General features: G+C 42.9%; 1 protein-coding gene across 1 annotated transcript in view; it reads right to left on the bottom strand.

Moving 5' to 3' along the window:
* Positions 1–27,078, bottom strand: part of INTS3 (integrator complex subunit 3) — a 649,525-nt gene that overhangs the window by 613,885 nt on the left and 8,562 nt on the right. The gene's annotated exons all lie outside the window — the stretch shown is intronic.

The raw sequence follows: 27,078 nt of genomic DNA, 5'->3' as shown, positions 1-27,078 counted from the left end.
ATTTGCTTTGGACTCGTATGCTTCCCTTCCTTTATGTAACTTGAAGCATACTGTCCTTGGTGTTATTGTTTGGTTGTCTATTGCAAATACTTATAAATAAAAAAATATACAATACAGACAAATGTTTATTACAGACCTTGCTGTAGCTTGATACTAGATCTTAAAGGGACGCAGTCGCTTTGCTGCTCATGGCCCGGTTTACGTATCGTACTCATTATTAGTAACCACAACAAAAGCCAATCAAAAAACTCTATTTTGAAAAGTTCCACTGAGACAAACAGCCGTATTTTTCAGACAGAAGTAGTTTACCCCACAACACGTAACAAGGATGCTTTACAATGTGTACTACTTAACAAAAAACAGGTGTATCACAACACAAATTAAATTATTCTATAGACTAATGAATATAATCTTCCACTGGCTTATGTTAATTGTGGGTACACAAATTCAAACGTGCCCCCTGCACACATTTGGAACCAAGGAAATTGTATACAGATTACCCAATTATTTCACCACATTCAAATTTGTACGCATTTATGAAGTCAATAGCTAATTAGCTGATCCAAAGATTCAAAGCCAGATATTCTACAGTTAGATTTATTTTAGGTTATTTTGGATAGCTAAAAGGTTTTAACTCTGGTGATCATTTCGCTCAATACTTCCACTTTTGATGCCTCCAGTTATCAAAATTTGACCGAGATTGAGAAGTTGGCATCTTGAAAAAAAACTGTCTACCCGCATTTTCACAAGTGACCTTAAAATATTCCTCTTCACCAACTCACCATCGCCAATAGAAAGAAACCAATACAGTGTAAATAAATGCACTTACATAGGTTTAAGCTCACAGCGAATTCTACACATTACTAAGAATACAACTTATTTAAAAATCATACACGTATCCGTGTTTGTAAGCAACAATTTATGTTTCCCCTGCCTCTTTGCAGTACAAGGACACAGAGTCGGTTTGAGATGCATGCGTAGATCAGCAAACCCTCTTATGCAGATGATACACAGCTAATTGTCTCCTGTGACGATGATCTGGAAAAAACTAAAGAACCGTTTTCAGTAGGGATGATAGCAATTGCTGCCTGGATGACAGCGAATTGACTTCATTTGAAAGCTTTTACCCAGGACGTTTTCTTATGACACAGTTACTTCTATTTACTAGTCAACATCCAGTGCCACAACCCCTACACATAGAAATGGGTGTGTTATCAGTGTTATGTCCAACTTTCAACTAAAAATAAGGAATCTCCAGATGGAATTCAACGTGACAGTCACACAGAGCAACAAAAATAATAATGATGTCTGCAGCCTTGGAGCAGTACATTCAGCCACACTCAATGTCCTGTGAAAAAATGTGTGTAGAAGAGAATGACACCTCACGGGCGCAACACCCTCGGGGTGGATGGCAGATGTTACCAAATTATAACCCCTTTCTCATCATTGGTAGTCATTCCATTCATAACGGAAAAGAAAGGTCCAAAGGAAAAAACCAAAGCATGTGAAGGATGTGGTGCAAAAAAAGGAGTAAAAATATTCACTCCTTGTCGTGACACAGAAAAGATTAAAATCAACCGACAACACACATACACCTTTATTCTTTAATTTAGGTGCGATCTGATGAATTAACAAGCATTTGCAATGCAATAGGTCTCGCATTAGGAAAGTTTGAGCTATTGGTATTGTAAATGACACATTTTTAGGTCTCGCCTGTCGATGCGCATGCGCATCGAGCAAGCGAGACTATAGGGGCTCATCCAGACTTTATCTAACTTGCAAGGAATCGTGGCGATTCCTTGCAGTGCCCGTGACTTTTAAGCTCAATGCGCATGTGCATTGAGCTTAAAAGCGCGTGCACAGCCGCCCGCATTCCTCCGACACCTTTGAAGTGAAGCTTAGCTTCACTTCAAAGGCCCGGTTCTTCACACCCACATGCCGCTCTGCCCTGCTCCGCCCCCTCCCCTGAGTCATCCTGCCTGCCCCTTCCCGCCGTGTCGCATTTCTCCTCCCCCCTCCCCTCTCTTCCCTCCGTCTTGTTCTTCTTGCTCACTTGTCACTCTTTGCCCCTTACTTCTATCCCTTCCTTTCTATTCCCTCTCTGAACCTCCTTCTATGCCCATCTCCTGTTCCTTTCTTTTCTCCAACATTTGCCACGTCTGCTTTCCTCGTCTCCCCACACGTTTGCCTCCCTTTACCTCTGTTTCCTTAGCTCCTCGTTTCTCCCGCCTACTCTCACATCTTTCTCTTTTCTTTCTACCCTCTCGCCCCCACTTCTCTTCGTGCTCATCTGTTCTCCACACATTTCTCTCACTTAATTCATCAGTCATTCTCTCTTTGTTTCTGCTTACTGCCTCAATCCAATCGCTTTACTTTTTCTTCTCAATTCCGCCCACACCTCTTTGCATACACATTTTCCTAGTACTTTCCTCGTTACTTCAACCCCGTTCTGCGCGCACTTTCGCTCTGTCCATTTCTCTACTATTCCTTATCTCCGAACTCCGCTTCAGGGTCCTGCTCCGCCATCTCACCTGCTCTTACCCTTGCATTTTTTCTGCGATTCATCGTCTCTTCTCTCTCTTTTAGTTTTATTCCTGTACACTTTGTATATTCTCCCTTCTTGGTGCTCGGCTCAGGTTTTACCAGACACTCCCGCGTCACCCCCTGTCCTCCTGTTTTCCTACGGCCTCTTTCATTCCCCATTCTCCCCGATTTTCTTCTCGTAGACAACTGTCTGCCTTTCTCCGCGTGCGCTCCTTTCTTCCCTCCCACGTCCCCAGAGGAGCTCCCAAGGTGAAGCCCGGCCACGCTCACCTCACTGCGGCCCATTAAGTGCTGTATTTGTTCTGGTCACTGGTCAAGGGCTGGGCCGTGCCGCTACCCCTGGCAGCTCCCGCTGGGGCCGCATTATCACGCACTGACGCCCAGCCATTTGTCACCACTTCCTTAGCGGATGAAGAGGGGCTTCTGGGTTTAGGCGGGGATGGGGGGAGGACGCCAGTCAGCTATTATTATGAAGACCACCTATAGAAACCAATTCAGCATGCCGCAGGCTCTTTTATTGAAACACACTGCTAGTCTGGGCGCCCGCACGTGACGTGACTTCATAAATCCTTTAATATTTATATATTTATTTTTTTAGCATCAGAGCCCTAAAGTCCCCAAGCATGATGTCCAGGGGAGACAGCATGGGTTGAAGACCCTTCTGGCCCTGGGGACACTACCAGACTGAGAGAGGCTCTGTTTGGGTGTGGTGCTATTGTATATGTGTATGGTGTTTACTGATGCGCACAGCAACTCTGAGTGCAGTCTCTTTCAATCGCTGACACACACAGCACGTTCCCATCTAATTGTGTGTATACAGTACAACATATTATATCCTATGTCTTCATTAACAATATAGTGTATCTGTACTGAATATATATCCAGCATTTCAGACTGCATTTCAGAGCTTTTAAAAATGTTTATGGCTTTTTTTTTTTGAAATTCTTTAGCATTGGCTACAGGAAACAAAAATGCTAAAGATTTACAAAAAAAACCCATAAACAATTCTAAAAGCACTAACTCTAATGCTGCGAGACCTATTGCATTTTCAATGCTTGTTTATTTATGTGCTTGTTTTGAAAATAGCGAAATTAATAGCTTTATAATTTACAATGCCAATAGTTTTATCTTTCGCAAATGTGACACCTATAACATTTGTAACACAATATGTGTTGACTCCAATACATCGGTTTAACTTCACGTAAAATAAAAATTAGAGTACAGGAACATCTAAGTACCATCAGAGCAGGGAAACTGACTACCAAACTTGTTCAACACTGCTCAAAAGAGAGACACAGCTTTACGTGGACTGTTCTTGAAAGAGTGAAGGGCAATCCCAACAACATAGAAGGGGTGATGTTATCCAAAGAAGCCCGTTGGATTTTCAGGGAAAAGAGCGATGTATGGGGTTTGAACGAAATTATAGAATGGAACAGAGTGACATAAGACCATTCATTCAGCCCTTGAGCAATATATTGGAAAAAGTAGTATCCTCAAAAAAATGCAGGATTCTTTCTAAGCCTTGCTCTTTCGGTGTCCCCCATTGAGTGTCCCCCATGCAGCATGTTGGTGCAGGTCTCATAATAGGGCGATGTGCTACGAGCTGTGTGGAAGAAGAGAGAATTTTTTCTCAGTCATTGAAGGAAACCACCGGACTATGGGACCCGTTTGGTCATTTGCCTAGGACCTGTATTTTCATTTTCATTTTTGTATTTCCATTACGTCGGGGCAGAGGGTGTTTCCCTGTGTGCATCATTGATATTGAATAATACCGAAAGGAAAATAAATCTTCATAACGTCCGGGAAGAGGGTGTTTCTGTGTTTTTTACTGAAATTGAATAATACTGACTATGTGTGTAGAAACTGTACCACTGGTCACACGTTTAGTCAGAAAATCGGCTATGTCATCCCCTTGCTGGCAGTATAATCGGGGAAGACAGGTAACTGTCAACGCTAGCATCCCAATCCAATATGGCGTTGGAAGTCAGAGTAGCGGTCACGTGAGTCGTCTTGATCACGTGCCCGCGATTAGCTCTCGCGGGGTTTCATTTAAAACCGGATGACGCGAATGTGGCCGTTGTTCCTGGGATGAGAGACTGACTGCTGTGAACCCCCGTACGGTGAGGAGGGGAGCGCTGTGTGTTCTTAATGGGCGTTCTAGGGCGTAATGGGCCTGTTGTTGAACAGCACTCTATGGGTAGGCTTGTGAGGCATAGATCCATTTGCGAAAACCGACCGCCATCGAAGTTGGTACAGTTCACGTCCCAAGGGTGCAACAGTTGCATTATGACTTCAAGAAGTGACATGTATATCATCATCATTTTTAATTGTGAGTGGTCCATTAGTATGTGTGTGTAACCAAGCAGGGGCACTTTGAACATCGCTACATGCCTAATGCACATGCTAGTGTGTCCCACATGGGTTTATGGGAGTGGAGAATCGGATTTCTTTACCCATTATTCCGCTACGGTAATAAATCAAAGTGGCATTGTATTTACAGATCGGGAAAAACGACCGCCGGGAAAAGTGCTCTAATAATATATAGAGGTCTGCTTCGTTGTCTACCCCATCAAGCCGGTATGAGAAGACGTGGCTAGATGAGGGTAATGAATCACCTTTAGTTGAATTTTGCATACTAATTGATTGAGACTGGAGACGATATTCATTATGGGTTACTGAATTTTTAATGATGATGTGTTTTCAATTTGACAGTCCCAGAGTTAAGATGTCCTACATTGGTGCAGTGGCCATATGGTGAGCCCTGACGAATCTGCCAGAAGTTGCGAAGGCAGTGAAACATGTTGGCTGTAGGTATTGGTATGCGGAATTAAGCTACCATTCCTTTTTAGTTCATCAGATCGCAGCTAAATTAAAGAATAAAAGGTGTATGTGTGTTGTGTCGGTTGATTTTAATCTTTTCTGTGTCACGACAAGGAGTGAATATTTTTACTCCTTTTTTTGCACCACATCCTTCACATGCTTTGGTTTTTTCCTTTGGACACTTTCTTTTCCGTTATGAATGGAATGACTACCAATGATGAGAAAGGGGTTATAATTTGGTAACATCTGCCATCCACCCCGAGGGTGTTGCGCCCGTGAGGTTTCATTCTCTTCTACACACATTTTATCACAGGAGATTGAGTGTGGGTGAATGTACTGCTCCAAGGCTGCAGACATCATTATTTTTATTGCTCTGTGTGACTGTCACGTTGAATTCCATCTGGAGATTCCTTATTTTTAGTTGAAAGTTGGACATAACACTGATAACACACCCATTTCTATGTGTAGGGGTTGTGGCACTGGATGTTGACTTTGTGCTTTCCCAGTGAAATTTAAAAGCAGTAAATAGAAGTAACTGTGTGATAAGAAAACATCGTGGGTACAGGGTTGTTGTTATTGAAACGTGTTGAGTGGGGGGTTACCCTGTCTCTATTTTTCCCCATAGGCTCCTGTGTGGATTAGATAATTTGAAAGCTGACAAAACTGACATCATGCTGTTTGGTAAGGCCCAACAGCTTTGGTCTTCGGACTGGTGGCCTCCAGAATTGGGCTTAGCTCCAAGTCCCACAATAGTGGTAAAAAATCTTGTTGTCCAACTGGACCAACTCTCTGTATGAAGGAGCAGGTCGCATCTACAATTGGCATATGTTTAGATACAATTGCCTGTTGAGGAGAGTGTTCCCCTCCCGCCCTCTTTCTTCAAGGTGAAGGTTGGTACAGGCAATGGTCATCAGCCGTTTCTATTATTTCAATGTACTGCTAGCACCTTGAGACCCTCGCGGGTGAGTAGTGCGCTCTACAAATGATTGATTGATTGATTGATTGATTGAAAAGCCATTGAATAAGGTGCAAGCAAATGAGACTGACAAGCAAGCCAACTAATGGTAAGCAATGGGCAGACGCAAAGCACACTGTAACTACTGATACTGCCCACAATAGGTCTTCAACAACAGAGCACAAAGCTGTTTGTAGACAATAGCTAAAATAAACATTTGCCAATCCAATAGGACGAGAAGCACACAAAGGAAAACACATGCACTCTCAGAGGTTTAACCAAAAAGATAACAAGCATTTACAATGCAAAGGTTTCGCCTTTGGAAAAGTTTGAGCTATTGGCATTGTAAATGACAAAATTTGTATTTATGTGTTGGTTTTGAAAACAGATAAATAAATGGCATTGTCTTTTACATTGCTAATAGCTCTAACTTTTCCAAAGGCGAAACCGTTGCATTGTAAATGCTCAACCCACGTGGAAGTGGTCAGATGTTGCATGGTGGGCCCTAGTGTGTCTCAACACACTCTTGTGGCGCACGGATGGTTGGGGCCACAGATGCCAGTTGAACCTACAAATGCAGGCAGAAATGAGCTGCCTGCAGAGGAGGAGGCCTAATGGTGTGGCTGGGACATTGGTGCAAGAGACTATGTTAGTCAGGGTCCCTGGTCAGGCTGCTCACTTGCACTTTCTTGTCATTGTCATGTCTGCTAATTCATCTTGGCTGGTCCTAGTGTGATGACAGCTACACAGTCTCAGAAGGACTGATACGTCGGTCGTAGGATGTTCTTTTCTCTCTGGGGTGCTTCCAGGGCAAACAAGCAGGCAAGCATTGAGGTGAGAGGCAGAAACTCTCCTCCCAGCTGGAGAGGACCAAGCAGCACACAGCTGAGCGCCACCTCCAACAAGCACTAGTCAGGCCCACACAGACCTTCACATTGTTTCTCTTCTGTACTGGCTGCCCTTCAGTTCAGGATGCTGACCACCCATTCTGCTTCCAGCGAATGAGAAGCTTTGAAAATCCAAGTGCGCAATGCCTTAGGAAAAGTGATTTATGCACTTTCCCAAGTCAACATGGGTGATTTTGACTTAGTGGCAAGACCTGTGTATTCCACCCAAAGTAAGACAGTCATGACTATCCTTTGAGTAGGGAACCATCATTCTGGAGTCGTGTATACCTCGACTGGCTATCATAGCCGTACCTTATCGCATCATTACAGAGCAAATGATCACAGTGATGGAATAGCATAAAGAGATAGGGAGAGAGATAGAATACAATGAGGGAGCAGTCCAAAGAGACTAGGCTAGAATGAAAATTTAAAGAAGCGGTCAGTGTAAAGCGAAAAGTTCAGGACTTGGAGGTTGATGCAACAGAATAGTGTAAAGAGACAGAGTGAGGATAGAGCGAGATTGCAATGACGGAAGGAGACAGTCACGGTAGAAATTGCAGCAAGGGAATAGGATCAAGAGTCGACAATGGTAGGACAGTGGTAGCACTGAGGGAGCTATATTAAGATACAGGCGAGGGTGGAGGTTGCAGTGAGGGAGCTGTAAAAAGAGACAGGTGGAACATGGGTATTGCAGCGAGGGAGCTGTATAAAGAGACAGATGGAACATGGGTATTTCAGTGAGGGAGCTGTATAAAGAGACAGGTGGAACATGGGTATTGCAGCGAGGGAGTTGTATAAAGAGGCAGGTGAAGGATGGAAATTGCAGTGAGGGAGCTGTATAAAGAGACAGAATGAGGATTGTGGTTGAAGTGGGGTAACTAGTTTAAAGAGACGAGGCAGGCTAGAGATAGTGAGGGAATTGTGCACTAATACTGGTTGAGGTTGGCGATTAGTGTGAGGGATTGAAAAAAGAGACCGTGAGAGGGAATTATAACGAAGGAACAGAAGACAAGGTGAGAATGGGGATACACTTGTAAAAGTGGAGTATTAAAACCAAGGAACGAAATGATACTGAGTGAATATGAATAATCCAGTGACGAAATAGAACGGAAAATGAGGAACAGGATAGCCAAAGAGTTAGTAAGACAAACATGCTGCGAGAGATGAAAAGATAGCGGGGCATTGAAAGACGCACCGAGCTAAAAGGACAGACTGTGGATTAGGAAAATTAAAAACTGCTGAAAGATGAACATCGAAAATAGACATTATTGTCTATAAAAACGTATGCACCCGCACTCACCGACTGTCTTCTGGCGGGCGGGGCTCTCCTCCTCACACAGGAGCCTTGCTCCCTGCAGCACTCCTCCGGCGGTCGCTTTGGGGCCGCGGGCGGGGTTCCTCTCCTCCTGGGCTCTCCTAGATGCAGCAGGGCTCCCTCGCATCACGGGAGCCCTGCAAACCGGCCGCCATGCTTCTTCTTTCTTCCCCCCGGGCTGCGGGGGCGGGCACTTCCGGCCGGCCGCGCTGGGATTGGCCGGCCGGCCGGCCAACCACTTCCGGGTCGCTGCGGGCAGCGCAGCGGCCCTTCTCCTTAGGTAGGCAGGCGGGGGCTGATTTTTACGGGCAAATGCCGGGTGGGCACCGGCTCTAGATAACCATCAATCGGGGCGGGAGTGGACACGGACGGCGGGAGGGGGCGGGAGTGGACACGGACGGCGGGAGGGGGCGGGAGAGGACACGGACGGCGGGAAACGTGCACAGGACAGCGAGGGGGGCGGAAATGGACAGCGCATCAGTGAAAGGGGAGGGAACGGAAAAAACGTAACTCCGCCCTGGGAAAAAATCTCGGGAACGCCCCCGAATCTGGTCCGGCCTTGACGGACAGATCTCTGTTCCAATGGCTAGCCTCCATTTATGGAGCTAGCCAATGGGACAGGGGGGCGTATTCCATTCTCCTTACTGGAAATCAAGAGATTTCTCTGGAGGCGGAGCTAAGAGCTCCGCCCTCCAGCGAAACCTAAAAATTAGTTCCTTAAAGTGAGTAGTGGACAGATAAAAGCTGACCAATCAAAAGGATGGCCAAGAGACAATCCCAGTGGGGTGAAAACCACAAGAAGAGGCAGGCCAGTCATTGAATAAAAAGCATGCACATGACACGGACAATAAAGAAAAACACCGGTAAGCAATGGGTGTGCTGTAAGCACTGTCAGTTTTTGATATGCCCAGAAAAAGTCTTTCAAAACCAGACAGCCTGGGTTGTCTGGTGGACAAGATATACAAATTAACTAAGATGACATGCAGTGTTGGCAAAAGTCGAACGAGTACTATTCATCTGCCAACATACCAAATATCAGAAAACATTTTTTTCTCCAAAATGTCACAAATGATAATTGAATATTCTGTAAATACGATAATATAAATATATGAATATAAAATGAAAGATGCAAGGCCGAAGAACGTTCTACCAACTACAGCAATACGAGCTGAGCAGACTGAAGAGTGAACACATTTAGAAGAAGATTAATAAGGTTGTGAGGGCTTCTAAAGAACAAGCATTTACAATGCAACGGTTTCGCCTTTGCAAAAGTTAGAGCTATTGGCATTGTAAATGACAACATTTTTATTTATGTGTTGGTTTTGAAAACAGATAAATAAATGGCATGGTCATTTACAATGCCAATAGCTTAATCTCTCGCAAATGCCACACACACACACCCACAGAGAGCCCCCCACACAGAGCCCCCCCCACGCACACACAGAGCCCCCCACACACACAGAGCCCTTCCCACACACAGAGCCCCCCACACACACACCCACACAGAGCACCCCCACACACAGAGCCCCCCCACACACCCACACAGAGCACCCCACACACTGCGAGCCCCCCCCACACACTGCGAGCCCCCCACACACTGCGAGCCCCCCACACACTGCGAGCCCCCCCACACACTGCGAGCCCACCCCCACACACTGCGAGCCCACCCCCCCACACTGCAAGCCCCCCCCCCACACACTGCAAGCCCCACACACTGCGAGCCCCACACACTGCTGCTGTTTACAAGGAGGGGTCGCATGTAAAGGTCAAGTTGGACGCAAGCGGCCCCATGGGCCGTACATTGAGTATCACGGATTTAAAGTATACACGCAGCAAGTTAGAACGGTAGCCGGGCCCTAAAGCAGCAAACCCATTACTTTCAATTAAAAAACGGGAAGTAATTATCACCGTGACCACTTCGAAATGAAGCAGTTTTTTCCGCTATGCATCTTCAGCAACAAAAACAAAGACAATGGCACTCAACCAACAACCACCGCGCTTTTAACAATTTCACTTTTCTCACAGACTTTACCTACCTCCACTAGGCTGACCTGTGCTGAAAAGGATGCAGTTTTGTTAGTAACAAGCACCCCTACATCTGATTAAACTAATATACTTGATGCTCCACGATCAGTATTGTTGTTCAATCCACATCCTCATAAAAATAGATTAAATTTACAACGAGCATGAACTAGGTAATCAGATGTAACTAGGGCGTATGGCGTTTATGTTCAATAAACTTGTGAGACAGGGGTTGCATTGGTTTTAGATCTTAAAGGCACACAAGCAACGAGGGGGGGGTGAGGACCTCACGCACACAAGCAACGAGGGGGGAGGGGTGAGGAGCTCACGCACACAAGCAACGAGGGGGGAGGGGGTGAGGAGCGCACGCACACAAGGAACGAGAGGGGAGGGGGGTGAGGAGCTCACGCACACAAGACGGAAAACAAAGACGACAGCCACGAGTTTACCTTAAATGCAAAAACAGGAGCATACATACCAGGCAAAGACGGAAAACAGACACGACAACAACGAGCCACGCAAAGACGAAAACAAAGACGACAACAAAAAAACAAGACGGAAAGAAGCCACGGAGACGACAATCGCGCAGCCCACTCCGGCAAAAGACACTTCGAAAAAGGTAATATTGGCCAAAAAAGGGCCAGCACAGAAAAGTGGCAAAATCGTAAAGAGGGACCTGGAAATTCAGCACGGTTCTGTGTGCTAAGAGACTAAGTAAGCTTTGAATGCTTCTCACCATACCCTGCCAACTGCTACAGCAACACCTTTATAAATGTACATAAGGCAGGTTACATTGGACAAGCACGGAGGAGGTGGGGTCCCCTTCCAAACAAGGAACTTGCCATGCTCTTTGATAGCAGAGATATACATATTTTCTTCTAGTCAAAAATACAATAGAATGCAGAAGAAATGTGTGCACGCATCCAAGTCCCTGCACTGGTGCAGCATCCATTAGCAGTGACATCTATTGGTAGATAATTTTCTTATGATGGGGTTTTGTTTTCAAAGCCGTTGAATCAGTGTGCCCATTGGGTCACACTCTTCGCTGTCATGCACTCTCCTCTGAATCTATCTAGGGGTTGGGTCTTCCAACCTACACCAATAAGAGTATAAATGTGTTGCGTGGTTTACTTTATCAGTAACTGATGTTCTCTACAACATAAGTTCATAGGTGGGTTTTGGGTCTGATTTTGTTCCCAACATCCCCATAAGTGTGTCCGGTGTCCCATGTAGCCAAGACTTGAGAATTATTTTACAATTGAGTATATGAGGGCACAGGTTATTATGTAAATTAGTTATGGATTACCATCAGCCTGTGTGATGTGGAAATTACTTAACATTCTGGCAGACTCAGCTGCAAGCCTTACATTCTCTATTTAATGTGTTTGGGAATGTTAAAGTCTCCAGAACTAGACATTTCAAGGCTAAAACTTCTACCAGCATAATCAAAACCCAGTTTTAAGCCACAAAGCACAATCAAATGATTCTCACTGTGGTGTTGTGCCCCACAATAATACACATGAAGGATTAGCACCTAGTTTCGGAACAATCACCTCCCAAAGAAGTGCCCTGACTGAACAGTCTGGGCTCTACAGATTTCTTTACTAAAGTGTTTAATACAGTATCACCATGCTACCTTGCTTAAGGGGGTTCTGAGGCACTATAAGAAAACAGATGCAAAGTAAACATGCATTGACAAAACCAACTGGTATGACTGATGTATGTCACACAAAGAAATCACTACAGCCACACAAGCAGAGAAAACAGCTGGGTACATATACACAAAAGTAAACGTTCAGGCAAACAAAATCAGCCCGACATTACTGCAAACTAACATACCCAAAAAGACATCAGCAAATAATTTATATTGTGGTGTGTACATTTCAAATAAAACTAACTAAACGAAGCCTAATTATACATGGTAGGTCATACCTCAGATGAATCTGTAACGCAGAGCTAACTGGATGGAACAAGCACTTACAAAGCCAACAGGTCTCACCTTTAAAAATGCGAGTGCTGTACTATTGGATTTTACAGAAACTTCATTCATTTCCGAATCAACATCAGATGCAAATATTGTAAATTCTTCGGAACCCATAAACCTAAAAAGAACATCCAAATACATGCCTAAAGGAGCAACAGATGGTGTAGACATCTTTCAAGATGTCATGCCGGAGGATCTTAAAAAAACAAGGAAAAACAAAACGGTTTATTAAATAGCAAAAAAGATAATGCAATCCAACTGCTAAAAAATGAAGAAAATTTAATCAGATCTGCAGATAAGGGGGGCAACTTAGTACTCTTTATAAGAAAAATGTACACAGAAGAAGAAACTTCACAACTTCAAAACACTAGCTGTTATGAATCACTGATTGCAACGTGGCCTTATCAATATGAATTAAAATTTCTTAAAATTAACCTTTTATTTTCTCCCAAAAGTCCACAAGTCTAACTCCAAACCACTAGGACTACGTATTGGGTGTTCAATTAGGAGTTACTTAGAGGCCAGCGTAGATTTTGTGGAGCATTTACTGCAGAAATATGTGCTCTCCTTACTATCCAATATCAGAGACAGTGCAGACTCTAAATACATAATATCCTTTGACAATGCAAAGATCTCATGATCACTTTGGATGTAACCTTGTGGTACAGGAGTATTCAAACACCAAGATTGTCCCCGAGCCTGCAAGCATTATTTAAATACGAGACCGATCCAATTTCTACAGCACTACAAAATGATCATGGAGATGCTAAAATTTTGCCTGGTACATAACACATTCATATTTTTTTACAAAAAACTGTACAGGCAAATATGTAGCTCAGTCATGGGCACCAGACTAGCTTCAAGTTACGCCACACTCCTGATGGGCTGGTGGGAAGAACAATAATTTAAACAGACACATATGAATCCTATATGAAACAAGTAGTAACCTGGCACCACCATTTCAGAGACAGACTCGTCATCATCTGGTCGGGTGACAAAAGCACCGCCAGAGATTCTTTGAAATTCTTAAATAGTGGTAACATTAATATGAAGTTAACTTGGAATATTGATGACAGGAAAGGCCACTTTTGAGAAGTGGAATTTGAAGCATTTGATGAAGTTATACACTTAAGTTTTCTGTAAACAACTGCTGGCGACAGCTTTCTCCATGCTCATAGCGCCCATTCTATAAAACTAAAAAGCAGCAGCCCATTGACAGTTTGAAAATAAACTGCATTATAGCTGAGGATTTCATCAAAGAACAAACAGGATGGTGATCACAAATAGACAAAGGCAATATATGCTCATTTGTTTTTTAAATCAGCAGTAACAAACAGATAAGCTAAGCCTTAAAGCTCTCTTCATAACCAAGCATAATACAAACACAAGAATTGCAATCAAAAAGACTGATCATGGATTACAAAAATTATAAAACTAACTGCTAATCATTGCACATAATCTTACAAAGTGGTGTAATAAAATCTCTAAATGGAAATCCAGTCAATATCACATACAGGAAATCAAGATCTTTAAAACATGGATTAGTCTGAAGCCATCTACATGCAAAACACAAATTAGAATGGCTGAATAAATCATGGAAAATAGTACTAAAAAATATATATATATATATATATATAATGTGCCATATCAGAAATAAATTATTTGTTTCATCTCCGGCAAAACTGTTTACATTATTAAATGTTCCAGCACCATCAGCGAAGTAAAAAATAGAATAATCTTAGAACAGAAACATTCAATCACTAATAATGATTAAACATATCCAGTAGCGAGACATTTCAATATGGTACACAACAGGAATAGAGATTTACTCAGCTCCTTTGGCATAGATCAAGTCAACATAAACATCCTTAGAGCTAACAGGACAACTAGACTATAAACGCTTGATATCTGAAAACATATCTGAAAACAAAGCATCCTGGATGCCTTGTATCTGGTGAGGAACTACATGTACATCTGAACACTGATTTCCAATATTAATAACAAATCAGAGGATAAATGACACCTTCGTTACAGTATTTTCCATTCTATTAACGTCCATTTCTAGTTACTTATTTAAGTACGTCTGTTGGTTAAGATAACGCAGTTGACTCGTCACATGAAAACAGAAGTACATAGATACCTTGTTTGCAAGCGTCTGTTCATTTTGACTTTTTCAGCTTTTTTTCTTTGAGACTTTGTGAAAGAGGCGTGATTTTACATATAGTCCATCATATCAGCTTTTAATACATTACAACTACCCACTCCCATATTTACTTGCTTTCATAATAAAAAAACATGCATGTTGTCTTCTTCATAAACATTTTTGAGCCTAATTTGCACTGGCATTATGCCGACTGGGGCTTTATTCTTATATTTTTATGATGCTGGAGACAAAGAAATGAATTACCAAAAATATTTCTTTTGACATAATATCAACATTGTGATATCTCTATACCCATGTATATACTGTTTTATTTAAAATAAGCTGAATCCCATCTGTTATAGCATAATCCCCACTAGTGCTTTGCTGCTACAGTTTAAAGATGCATGATGAAGAAGTTATACAAACTTTTCCAATAACAATGAAATCTATGACATCCCCCTACCCGAAGGACCACAACACATTTTTGTACTGTGCAATTATCACACTATTTGAGGCCATTATGTCTTGCAATCTTTAAAGATAACTCCATTGAAATTAATTTATATATCATGTTTTACAAAGCTTAACTGTCAACTTTTTGTATTATATAAAATAAGTTTGGATTTATATTCTTTATGGCGCATGTAACTAACAATAATACAGTATTCATTAATATACTACATATCCCATGATGTCTTTACAACTTCTCAGTTATATGCACTTTGAATGCTATGAAATAGAAAAAGACAGTTGTAGTCAGTGTTATACAAAAAGCACTAAGGGTCTGATTAGACCTTTATTCTTATGTTGCCTAACAACATTTTTTAGCATTTTCTTAAAATAATTGTCTGCTGGCGCGTTCCCTAAATTCCCATACACAAAGTTTGTTTTTGAATAAGTGTGTGTGTGTGTGTGTGTGTGTATGTGTGAATATATATATATATATGAAAAATATACCTATATATTTTGTAACGCCTACGAAGCGGGTGTCTGGGGAGCAATGGGAAGGAGCGGACAGCAGATAATTAAAGAGGGCGTGGAAAGCCATTTGCTCCTTTGGAGTGCTAAAAAGGCAATTGAAAAATAGTTTACTTACATCAGCTTTGGAATGTTACAACTCATCCGATCAAAATGTGGGAAAGAAGCTGTGTTCAAGTAGCAGGACAAAAACAAGGATATGGAGTAAAGCCATTGAATTGTGAGCATTAAAGTGAAGTCAACAATAAAGCCGTCTTAGGCAACATGAAGGTGCTCAAATAATTTAAGTTCCTCCTAAGTTGCCAACTTACACTGCTAAAATAACTCAAAGAACTATCATACATGCTACTGAAATAGGCTTGAATTCCAGTAGGATGCATTGAATTCCCAACAAACTGGATAATACTACCACATGTTATGCTTATGCAGAGTCCTACTGAGCTACAATATTTTAGGCACTAAGTATTAGAAGTAAAAGAAAAATATTTTATATTCTGAACCAGTCAATGTGGACTTAAAATTTAGAGGACTATGTTATTTTCAATAATATATTCCTTCTGTAAACTGTAAGTAACGAGAATTTGCTTTTGTTCAAAAGTTGATCCGGTTTCCCTCGCTGAAGGATTAATCTTGTGAGACTTAGAAATTACAACCTTAAGGTGACAACTGGACATTGCCATGGTCTCCAGAAGAAAGTACAGCAGCTCTCAACAGATTATGCTTGCTCCTTCTCTACTATTGCCAAATGTGCAGCAGAAGAGAGGCCGTAGGAATTTATTCTCAATGAGACACCTAAACTATCTCCTATAGTACATTTAGAAATTATCAGTAAAATTATTTCCAGGTGTTACAGTACAAATACTAAACAGCACACCAAGCAACCAATCGTACAGTTCACATATGTAAGAGTAACAATTAGTATGGTTGGTTTAGCCTGCCCTCAGGCGAAAATAAATAAAAATACATGAGCCTTTATCTCAGAATTGCTGCATTGTAACTGTAATTGCATTTATATAGCCCTTACTAACCCTGATGAGGCGTTGAAGCGCTTTTTCTGCGAGTAGCACACTACTCCGGTACTCAGAAAGGATTAGTGATGAAAAAGTATAAGGAGATATTAAATTAATTTGGACCGAGCGACCTTCCTCCATATAGCATGGCAATGTAGACCAATAGCGAATTATTGGATACAGATATTCAATCACATTAATACAATAACAGGACTGAATTTCGGGCATGAGCCCGTTATAGCGCTGCAGGGCATAATGGACATGGTGTAGCCGAAACTCCGTAATCTGCCCGCAATACTCTTTTTATTGGCAAAAAGACAAGTGGCCGTACACTGGGGGGCGAATGGGTCTCCAACGACAAAGACATGGGCAGTGAGTGTGACATATTGTAAGACACAGTTGGCAATGTATTGAGAATTGTTACCAACACGGTCACGCCCTAGAGACATCTGGGAACCCTTTGTCAGCTGGTTACAATCGGGAGACGCCATGTATCTGATGTAACCGTGACTGTGCGCCGGATGAGGGAGGGGGCCAGGTACAGAACTGGACCATGTATTTGATGCTGTGGTGTATTGCTTGACAAGGTATTTGTATACGGATATCCACTGACGTTACAGATAAACATTTTGGGGGGCTCCATGTGAGTTGGAGATGTTGACATTTTGAATGGAAAACAAAGCACTTGGTGGAACGTCATGTACTGCAAGTTTTGTTGCATAATTTGTAAAAATGCAAATAAACAGTATTTTTAAAAAAATTATTTGGCCATGTGAGTTTCTTATTTGGATTGAAAAGGGATAGTGGGGGGGTAGAAGAGGGAAGGGTTTGCATTTATATAGCGCTTGCTACCCCTGATAAGGTGTTGAAGTTCTGTTCGGTGGGCAGCACGCTACTCCGTTCTGAAAATGTTACATTTTCAGAAGGCAGAAAACAGTGGCACAACACAAGTACCATTGGCTAAGGCAATAGTTCTCACCTTTGGGGCCTATAGGGTTTGCAATTGGTGTTTATTGATACGGTACAGCATCCCCAATGCTGTGCTGCATGGCTAAAGGCGATAAAAAAGCCTATGATATGACCAGCTTTGTGTTTGTAGTACCCATGTGGCTACACAATGACATAGGTGCCTCTTTTCTTTTTATTTACCAATCCGAGTAGGTTTGGTAAATAAAAAGTGAAATAATGTCGCGCAATAGTGTTTCGTCTTTTTTTTAAGCAAATTGGTGAGGCAACAGGGAGGCGAAATTTACACGGAGGGCATCGGGGGTGCAGGAGCAATATAAATGGCTGGAGGGGAACAAGAGACACAAGGCATAATCAACACAAAGCCCGGGAGGGGGGGGCAGAAGCAGGGCAGAAGCAACACAGAGGGCAAGAGAAGAAGTATCAGAGAGAGAGAGCAAAATGTAATGAAGGGGGAGGAGAAAATCACAGATGAGAGAAAGTAACGTGGAGCTAGGGGACAGAAGCACATGGGTGAGAAAGTAACACAGGGGAGAAACAAGAGTGGGAGAGTCATGGAGTGTGGCAAGAGAAGAGCACATGGGCGAGAGACAGTGCAACACAGAGCACACGGGGCTGGAGAGAGAAAATTACATGGGAGATAGCTGGAAAACACATGCACTCATGGAGACTTTAATCAAAAAGTAGCAAAGAAAGTAGGGAGAGGATATAAGTAATAAGGCCAGACTCCAGAGGAGGGACAAACAAGAACAAAAAGAAAAGCCCACACAAGCTAATGAATAAAAAGAAAGGGAATGAGTGGCAATAAAGCAAACCAATAGTAAGCAATAGGCGGGCTTTAAGTTCATTGTAAGCTGACAATAGGTCTTTCTGCAAAGAGACAGCTTGCGCTGTCTGGTAGGCAAGACCCAAACAGGAAACAAAAACATAAACATAAGGACAAGAATCTTCAACACAGTGTAATTTGCGTTATTGTACATGATGAGGTAATGTTAACGAATGCTGTCCTCGTTTATTTGGATGTTCATTTTTTATTATAAATTGAATTTCTGATATTGTACATTAAGTAATGTGGTTCTGTAGGAGTAAAATCTGTGATATTTCAAAGAGTATGCCGTGGTGGTTAAGCAGTACAGCTGAAATGTGAGCTAAGGAGGTCCCTTGTAAATTTAATATCATGGGGTGTTGTGCCGAAACTACCATTACAAACAGGTTAATCCGAAATACTCTCCAACTACTTTTGTCAGGAAATATCATTGGGGGTATTTTTGATGTACATCACTTCCATTTTTAATCTTGGTTTAGTCCTCTCTTGGGGTTATTTGTTTGCCTATCCCGATTAACCCAAGGTTGTGTGAGGAGGGTGAGCAGCCATTAAAGCCCCTATGGGTCTACGGGTAAGGACAGGACTTCCCCAATGGTTTGCCCATTAGTTGGTGGGCATCGGTCTGGCAGCTTCTTGGGAATGTGCCAATGGGTTATGTAATTTACAGCCTCCTCAACCCACCTTGCCCAAAGCTAGTTGTTTATAACTGAAGCTTAGACAAATTATAGCCATTTAATGGGCACTTACTTGCTCTTGATGTTTGCAAGCACCTGGAAAATTTTGAAAAAAACATGTTCGGGTGAGGGGTTACTGATTTCCCTTGCATGTTCCAATGGAGGCAGGGTCGCCTGGGTAAACACCCCCCCACTTTGCACAATAGCTAGGGAGGATAATTTATTTATTTTTTAACTACACAAGCCTTGCCGAAGGATGGCGAGATTCCTCAAGAAGAGGAGAGTTAATCTTTTTTAAAGTATCCACACTTTGCCTAAGGGTGGTGCAGCAAGTGATACCCCACCACCCATCATTGCCTTGCCCAACAGCTGGGTTGGGTGAATTCCTGAACTCCCTACCTTGCCCAGGGATAGGATAGTGCGTGAGGGCCCAGGAAACACCCACTCCCGCTCTGCTCAAGGGTGAAGCTTGAATTTTTTTTTACTACCTCCACCTTGCCCAAGCGCGCAAGCAGTGTCCAAGATGGCTACACCAACTTGCCTTGCTCAAGTATCCTGGAAGAGTCTAGGGCTACACACGCCTTGTCTGAAGGTGACGGGCTGTTCACCACCTTGGCCAACAGCAGCGAAAAGGTAGTTTTATTTTTATTGGTTTCAGAAGTTCGCAAACATCTGGATGCATTGTAAAATACATCAAAGGGGACAAGCAATATCAACGTTTTCAACAAAATATTTCCATGAAACCATGCCTTTTTGAAGACAAAAAGAGAAAAGGAAAAAAAGCTCTTTTCTTGAAAACGGAATCCCATCTTGCCTCACCCTGTCCAATAGTAAGAGTTATATAGTTGTTCTGCCTTGCCTTAGTCAGTGATGTCAGTTATGGCTGTGCACAATCTCATAGCTTTCTGCCAAACCCATGCTGCGCAGAGCCTGCAACATCAGCCCTTAAGCCTTGTTTACTTCAACAATGCTCATCAAGCCACTCCAGTCCTCTGCAATTGTTTTTCCACCACCCGGACTTTGTCAATTTCAAGATAGTAGAAGAAACAAGCATTTGCAATGCAATAGGTCTCGCAGTTGAGAGATTTTAACCTATTGGGATTGTAAATGACAATGCCATTTATTTATGTGTTTAAAAAAACCCTACAATAATAAAAGGCATTGTCATTTATAATACCAATAGGAAAAGTATCTAAAAATGCGAGACCTATTGTATTGCAAATTGCAGGATGGTGGGGGGGAAACAACATGGATGGCCAGAGTGTTGTAAAAGTAATGTGGTGGTGGGGTCAGCGTTCAGCTGGATGGAACGGGGAGGAGAAGATACGGACAACAGAAAAAGGGTGCGGGTCGGGGGAAGTAGTAACACGGAGGACAGGGTGGAGGGCAGCAGCAAAGAGCTAGAGAACAATTTAGAGGCAGAGGGGGAGAAGCACGTTTTCCTCAATGCGGGTTAATTAAAACCCAGTGTCACTAAAAGTATTTTGTAAAAGGAGATAACATGGTTTCAGTGTTGTTAACTCTGTGTGTTTTAAATGCTGTTTTTTGTTTTATGATTATATAATAAAGACTGTCATAAATATTACACAAGGGTTGCTTTATAAACTTCTACTACTCTCCATGTAGTACATTATGGTCTATATTTTCTGATGGTTCATTATGTAATTTCTCTTTCTGACATACTTTACCAGGTTGTTTTCAGTGGAAGCCCCGGAGATTCGTTTTTGCGGCCCTTACTTCTCCCGTTTCCCCCTAGCCATGCATATGCGGTTTCCAGCTTGTCCATAGTTGCTTTGCTGCGGTGGCTGTGCTTTTTAAAGGAAAGGGTGCTCTTTAATGGGAAGGAGGTGGGTTCTCAAGTTTTTTGTTATTTTTAACAAACCACACAGCAGTTACCCCTAGTTAGGTGCCCCTTTCCTCTCTGGTTGCTCTTCCCTCCTCTTCTTCATGATATCGTTTTGCAGATGTGTTTGAAACGAAGAACACTTAGGACACAAGAGAGCAGAACAGTGCACCAACGCCTAGGAGTGAAGTGCTGTCACGTGGCCAATTAATATTCTGCTAAAAAGTAGCAGCTAAGTTGAAACCAGCCCAAAACGCCACATGCAAGATATGTTAAACCACCTTAGATATGGCTGACATTTCCAAGGATAATATGCCCACGCAAATGTGTTTTGTTCAAAGGCTGGGCTAAACATGAAAGCTCCCAGAAGCGATTTCCATCGAACGCTGCGCTAGACCATGTTTCAGTCCAATTAAAGAGAATAGAATCCGGGAGTTCGGCCATCGCACATAAAGGTGGTTAAGGCTTTCTGAAAGAAATATATATTCTGGAACTTCTGTGGACAAGGTGCAAAGGGACCCCCCCTTTTCCGTCCTGTAATGTGTTGTTTCATTACTGGAGTACAGCGCAGATGAACAGCGCGGGCAGAGCGGAAAAGTTTTTTTCTGCTCTGCCTGCGCTGTGGGGGCATTGTTTGAACGTGTGAAAGCGCTATGGGAGCGCGCGCGACGCCATGAGCGTGCACATCTGCTGTCTGGGTGCAAGCTGAGATCGCCAGAGAAGAGACGCCGTGAGCGTACACATCGGCTGTCCAGGCAAGTGCACATCTCCTGTCCTCCTTCGGAAGCAAAAGCCACAACAATAGATCTCGCCATGGAGAGTAGCGCATGCGCTGTATCGCTAGGCGAGACCTAAAAATGAATTAAAGCTTTGCATGAACCAATCAAATTCCTTAAATATTCGAACTTGATTAACAGTATTCACAAGCTTTGAACTAAAGACTGAACTACCAATGTGTCTCTAAAATGTAACTCTTCAAAGTCCTCCTGTCACGTTTTAATGATACAATATGTTTTAAAAAATAATTGATTTACACTCAGAACAAAAAGGCTGCATTCTGAGTAAAGTTTGATCCAATTCCATTTATCAGTTTTGCTGTAGCAAAATTTTCACGGGCAGTACCATGGAAAATACTCCCTCATGGAGGCCCCCATCCTTATGAATGGCTCAGTACTAAACCTGACATTCTAAAACCTTACAGATGAACCAAGGAAGCGGCAAATGTGTAATTTAATTAATCAAAAGCACCATACTTATCAGAAAGCCAAAGTAATTGAGATTTAACCGTACCGCTCCCTCCTCAGAGGTTTGTTTAGCATGGAAATACATGTTACATGGTTGGAGCCGCTAGACTAAAGAGAACAAAGTGAATCCAGCTGTATACCTGTTTACTTTGACCATCCAGGCCTTACAGACACAGAGAGTGTTCCAACCAATGCATTCCTTCTGTGATTCACAGTTAGGAAATATGTAGGGGTTGAGATCCATCTTCAAAGGATCAGCGCTCTAACCCACCATTCTGGCACAGTTCAGAGAGATAAGCAAATATTACATAACTGCTCCTTCCGACCACTACCAGTAGAATACATGTATATAACTGACATTAAAGACAATAGTTACACTGTCATAGTTCATGGATTTTTGCTTGTCTGTTCGAGCAATCCAAATATGAATAAAAGGTCATAGAAAGTCAGAAATAAAGCCAAGATAAACCCCACAAAGCAGAATGACTGTGAAATCTACTTCAAAACAAGCAGCGGAGTGATCTTTTTCAAGGGAATGTATATGGCTAGAAGGCCCACGCCTCACCTCTCCACTGGTCCCTAAGACTCCTCTCCCCAGCTGCCAGAGTTTCTCCCTTAACTCAAGATTAACATTAAAAGTGATCTATACTTAAAGCTTGCTACAACAATGTCAATATCAATTAATTTACGCAGGGACGGAGTCTGAACAATTCTTCAATTAAGCCTACGGCATCACCCCAGACTGGATTCTTCCCACAAGACAACTTTGCAAACCGCAGATTTTAATGGGCAGAACATCTATGTCACACCAACAGTAGTCATAGACGCATCTGTTTACATCATGCAAACAACACATCTCCAAGTCACATAGATGGCTAAGAGTTCCGCACCTCAGCAGATAACTTAGATCAAGCTATATTCACACATTGCCTTGCAACAACAGAATACAGGCAACACCCGGCACCATCAAAACACAACACGGTTTCAAGCCTTCGAACTGCTAAACATTTGGCACTATAATGGCATGTCCATTCAAGATATATAAACATGTGAAAATGTATTTGGCAATTTGATTTTACAAAAAAAACAAGCATTTACAATGCAATGGTTTCGCCTTTGGAAAAGTTGGAGCTATTGGCATTTTAAATGACAAAATTTGTATTTGTGTTGGTTTTGAAAACAGAAAAATTTACAAATGCCGCTAGCCTGTCAAGTGACGATTTTGTAACTAAAAATTCTAACTAGAGTTGAGCAGGCGAGGCCATCCTGGGTAGCCTAAAGATTTGTTTATAGGCTCCAATTACCAGTTTATCAAGCAGAGGAGCCTCATCGCCTAACAATATCTCCAATCCATATGCGAGGGTTAGCAGCAATTTGGCTTTCAGAACTGCTCCCATAGATTTCGATTCATGGCCTTTTATGGATCTGGCCAGTGTTGAAAATCCATATTTGATGGCTTAGGCCTTTACCCAAATGGCCTTTTTCTGAGATGCGAATGTTCAGTTTCCATCTATTTTGACCCCTAAATAAACGTAGGTGGTAACTTCCTCAATTTTATTCCCATTAGGATGCCACTTTCGACTTTTGTTGGGAAGTGAAACTGGAAGTTCCCTCACCCCTAGCGCAACTAGTGCAAAAACCAGGAGTGCCTGAAATGCTTTAATGAGGCAGATCCAGTGGCAGCTTTACCTCAGATGACATATTGTTTGAGTGAGTAGAAGTAATAAAATAATAAAATCTAGTATGAATTTACATTCATAACAGTACAAATAACGATCCTAAAGGTCCTCATACAGTTGTTCTCAGGCGGTACAAAGCCTGGCTCGCAAAATATCACACCTGGCAACATAAACCATTTTTCTACAAAGAGTTGCCTTTCTACATTACAATATGACACCCCGTGCCATGCTCGACTTTTCTGGCTATCGGCACTTCCATGATGCACATCCAAGCGTGCAAATGAAACGGGGATTGTGACACGACGTACATAAAAATGGAAAAGTGTTGCACATAATGTGAACATTTAGATGTCCAAAGGGGTACAGTGATCGAAACATGTTCAATTCTTGCGGCTGTTATTTCAACTTGGCATTATTGCCCTGGACGTACACTGGCACGACCACAAGAGCCTTCCAAAAGAAGCGAACACCTTTACGAAACAGGGACATGTGATTAAAGGTAATGAGACTTAAACATGCAGCGCGGCTAACACAAGTAAAAGTACCGCTAAAACGCATCAATCAGCGACTGTAACCATTTTTGAAGATTTTGAAAACGCAGCACAGTGAGATAGGGAGAACTTTATGTTACTATGTTGAAACTATGACGACGGGTCTGCTGCCTGGCAGCAGGCAACTTTCTGAACATAGGAATGTCAAGCTGCCCTGTATGTAGTCAACCATTTTTGCTTTCACACACATGCAGTTTAGTAAACAAAACCATGAGAAAATGTCAGACAACAAAGAACAGTTTAAGCCAACGTTCAGCGTGGAAACAGTCCAAACTCAAAATGAAACCACTCAGAATGGAGACACCACGGGCAGATACAGAAAACACTACGGACACATAATAATCCTGCTCCATGTGTCTCTCGAGACGAATTTAAAATGGCACTAATAAAGAGATTAAGAAAACGGAAAGCAACGGGATTATACCGCGAAAGTTCCCGCACGAAAACCAAAAGGCTGTAGACAAGGTGCGAGGACTGGGCGTAATACAATACACCCGGGGTGGAGCCACGGTCCTCTAGGAACGGAGCAGCTGGTTGGAGGGATAAATTGGCCCAGGGAGTGGCAGCCCGGCTCCCTGGCACTTGTGTGTGAAGTCACACGAGGGGAGCAGCTGGCTTCGCATAGTTTCGGGGTGGGGTTTGCCCCAATGCGCCACTGTGGGAACAGTTGCCCCAAGCAAAGGCGAAGCTACCGAGCCCAGTGAACCGCAATCAGGAGAAGGTGCGCGCGCACACATGAACAGCTTCCAACTCGCCTTGTAGCGCAGCGCCTGGTGGGTGTCCGCAGCCAGCTGCCCTTCCACCATTGCCCCTCCAACTCCATGGCATGGGAGAGGCGCAGCTCCGGGACACCCGTGCACCGCTCCGACCTGTGGGTTCAAGAAAGAAAATGAACCTGAATGCGAAAACGAGGAAGCGAACACTCTGCAACAATCTCTTTCTTAAATGCTACTTAGTTTGCCTCCAATTAAAGGGACCCAATCGCATTTCAACAGCCTTCCTTACCCATCAGCTGCCACTGCCAGTAATTGCGCAGGCCCGCCGATTAATGGCAAAACTGCTAAAGAGAGGCTGATCTAAGCGCCACTCGTTTGTAGAGCATGTACAGGTTGTTCGAGCGGTGCGGTGAATTATGCATGCAATTCGTGATAGTACCATAGAGGTTAGTCAGGTCACCGCACGTCAATCATAATATTTATTTTGTGCTAATTGCAGTTTCCATTAGAGCAGCCCCCCCCCCCCCCAAAAAAAAAATCAGTTGGGGGTGCGTTTTTTCACACGTTACTGCCAAGACCTCCCTGGATACAAAAAATGCAAGTCCCAAACCTTTTTAAAGTAACTGCGCCTATATAGGCTCTTCACATTCGTGTGCAGTGTCCGACTTCTTGCAACATGTTACACCACCATTTGTTGTTCATTATTTTGCATTTAAATTTAAAACAAGGTTAGATCTTGCTGCCATTTCTTATTGCATTACTTTGGGTCCGATTACACGCATTGCGTGGGCGGTAAAAACTAATGTGTGTTTATCACCAAATCAACCACTCCACCCCATTTGCAGCAAAATAAATATAGATAGAAGACATAATGCCAACTTTTTTTACATTTCTTATTTGTTCTGATGCTGCAAAGCAGCACGGACGGTCTACAATAATGAAAAACAAGTCAGGTCCCGGGCCGGCCAGCCAAACACAGGGCGGCCCGGGAAATGACGTCACGGGGGTGTCCCGGGCCGGCAGCCAATCACAGCGCGGCCCGGGACAAAGGGGCGGGGCTTAAAAAAAGCCAGAGAAACGCCCCCGAATCGCGTTTTCCCCGAGAAAGCGTGATTGACAGCCTCTGTCTCCCAATGGCTAGCCTCCATTTACGGAGCTAGCCAATGAGAGACAGAGGCGGGTCATCGATCACATATACATCTCAAGAGGTTTTTTAGCGTATGCGCACTACGTGCGCACTTGCAGGCAAAACCTAAAAAACTGTCACATGGGTGTGTGCAACGATTTCAGCAACAAGTGTAACATATAGTACCACTAACTTAAAAAGTTGAGACGAACAGAAGCATTCAAGAACACTAAATCTGTTCTATTATTTCCAATGCCTACAAAGTGGTACCCAGTAATGTCGTGGTCATTTTTTACATCCTCGATGCCTTAAACTGTTTGGCTTAGACCTCTGCCATTATGTATGTACTCGTTTACTCTCACCCATTCAGGACTTAATGCACTATTAAGAAATACTGTCTGCAATGGATGACATTTTCAAACAGAAAACACACCCATTTGTGGGCCACTGCAAGACGTCTCTACCGGTGTAACCTCTACTTTTCCTAGTGACACTATTTAAGGATATTTTAAAGTACTAAAGGACAAGACCTGCTTCACCCATTGAGCTTCCTCGTCCGACCTTTAGAAGGCTCTCCTCTAAAAGATCAGTCCATTTGTAGGGGAACTGACAATAACTCTACATGAGGTGTTTTATTAGAGTAGGCCGCGATCGTCCCTCTTCTCAGCAACGCACCAATGCCTCTAACAAGAATGTCTTCAACTGATTTGCTCTCAGGGTCCACAATGAAGGCCATTATGAACATAACAAGGAAGCAATCAGGTTCTCCCGAATATTCTCAACTGAGACTGGACA

This window comes from Lissotriton helveticus, chromosome 12 (genome assembly GCF_964261635.1).
Source record: "Lissotriton helveticus chromosome 12, aLisHel1.1, whole genome shotgun sequence".
In the NCBI taxonomy this organism is placed as follows: Eukaryota; Metazoa; Chordata; class Amphibia; order Caudata; family Salamandridae; genus Lissotriton; species Lissotriton helveticus.
Note: the sequence above shows the minus strand (reverse complement) of the source record. Positions and strands in the feature narration are given on the sequence as shown.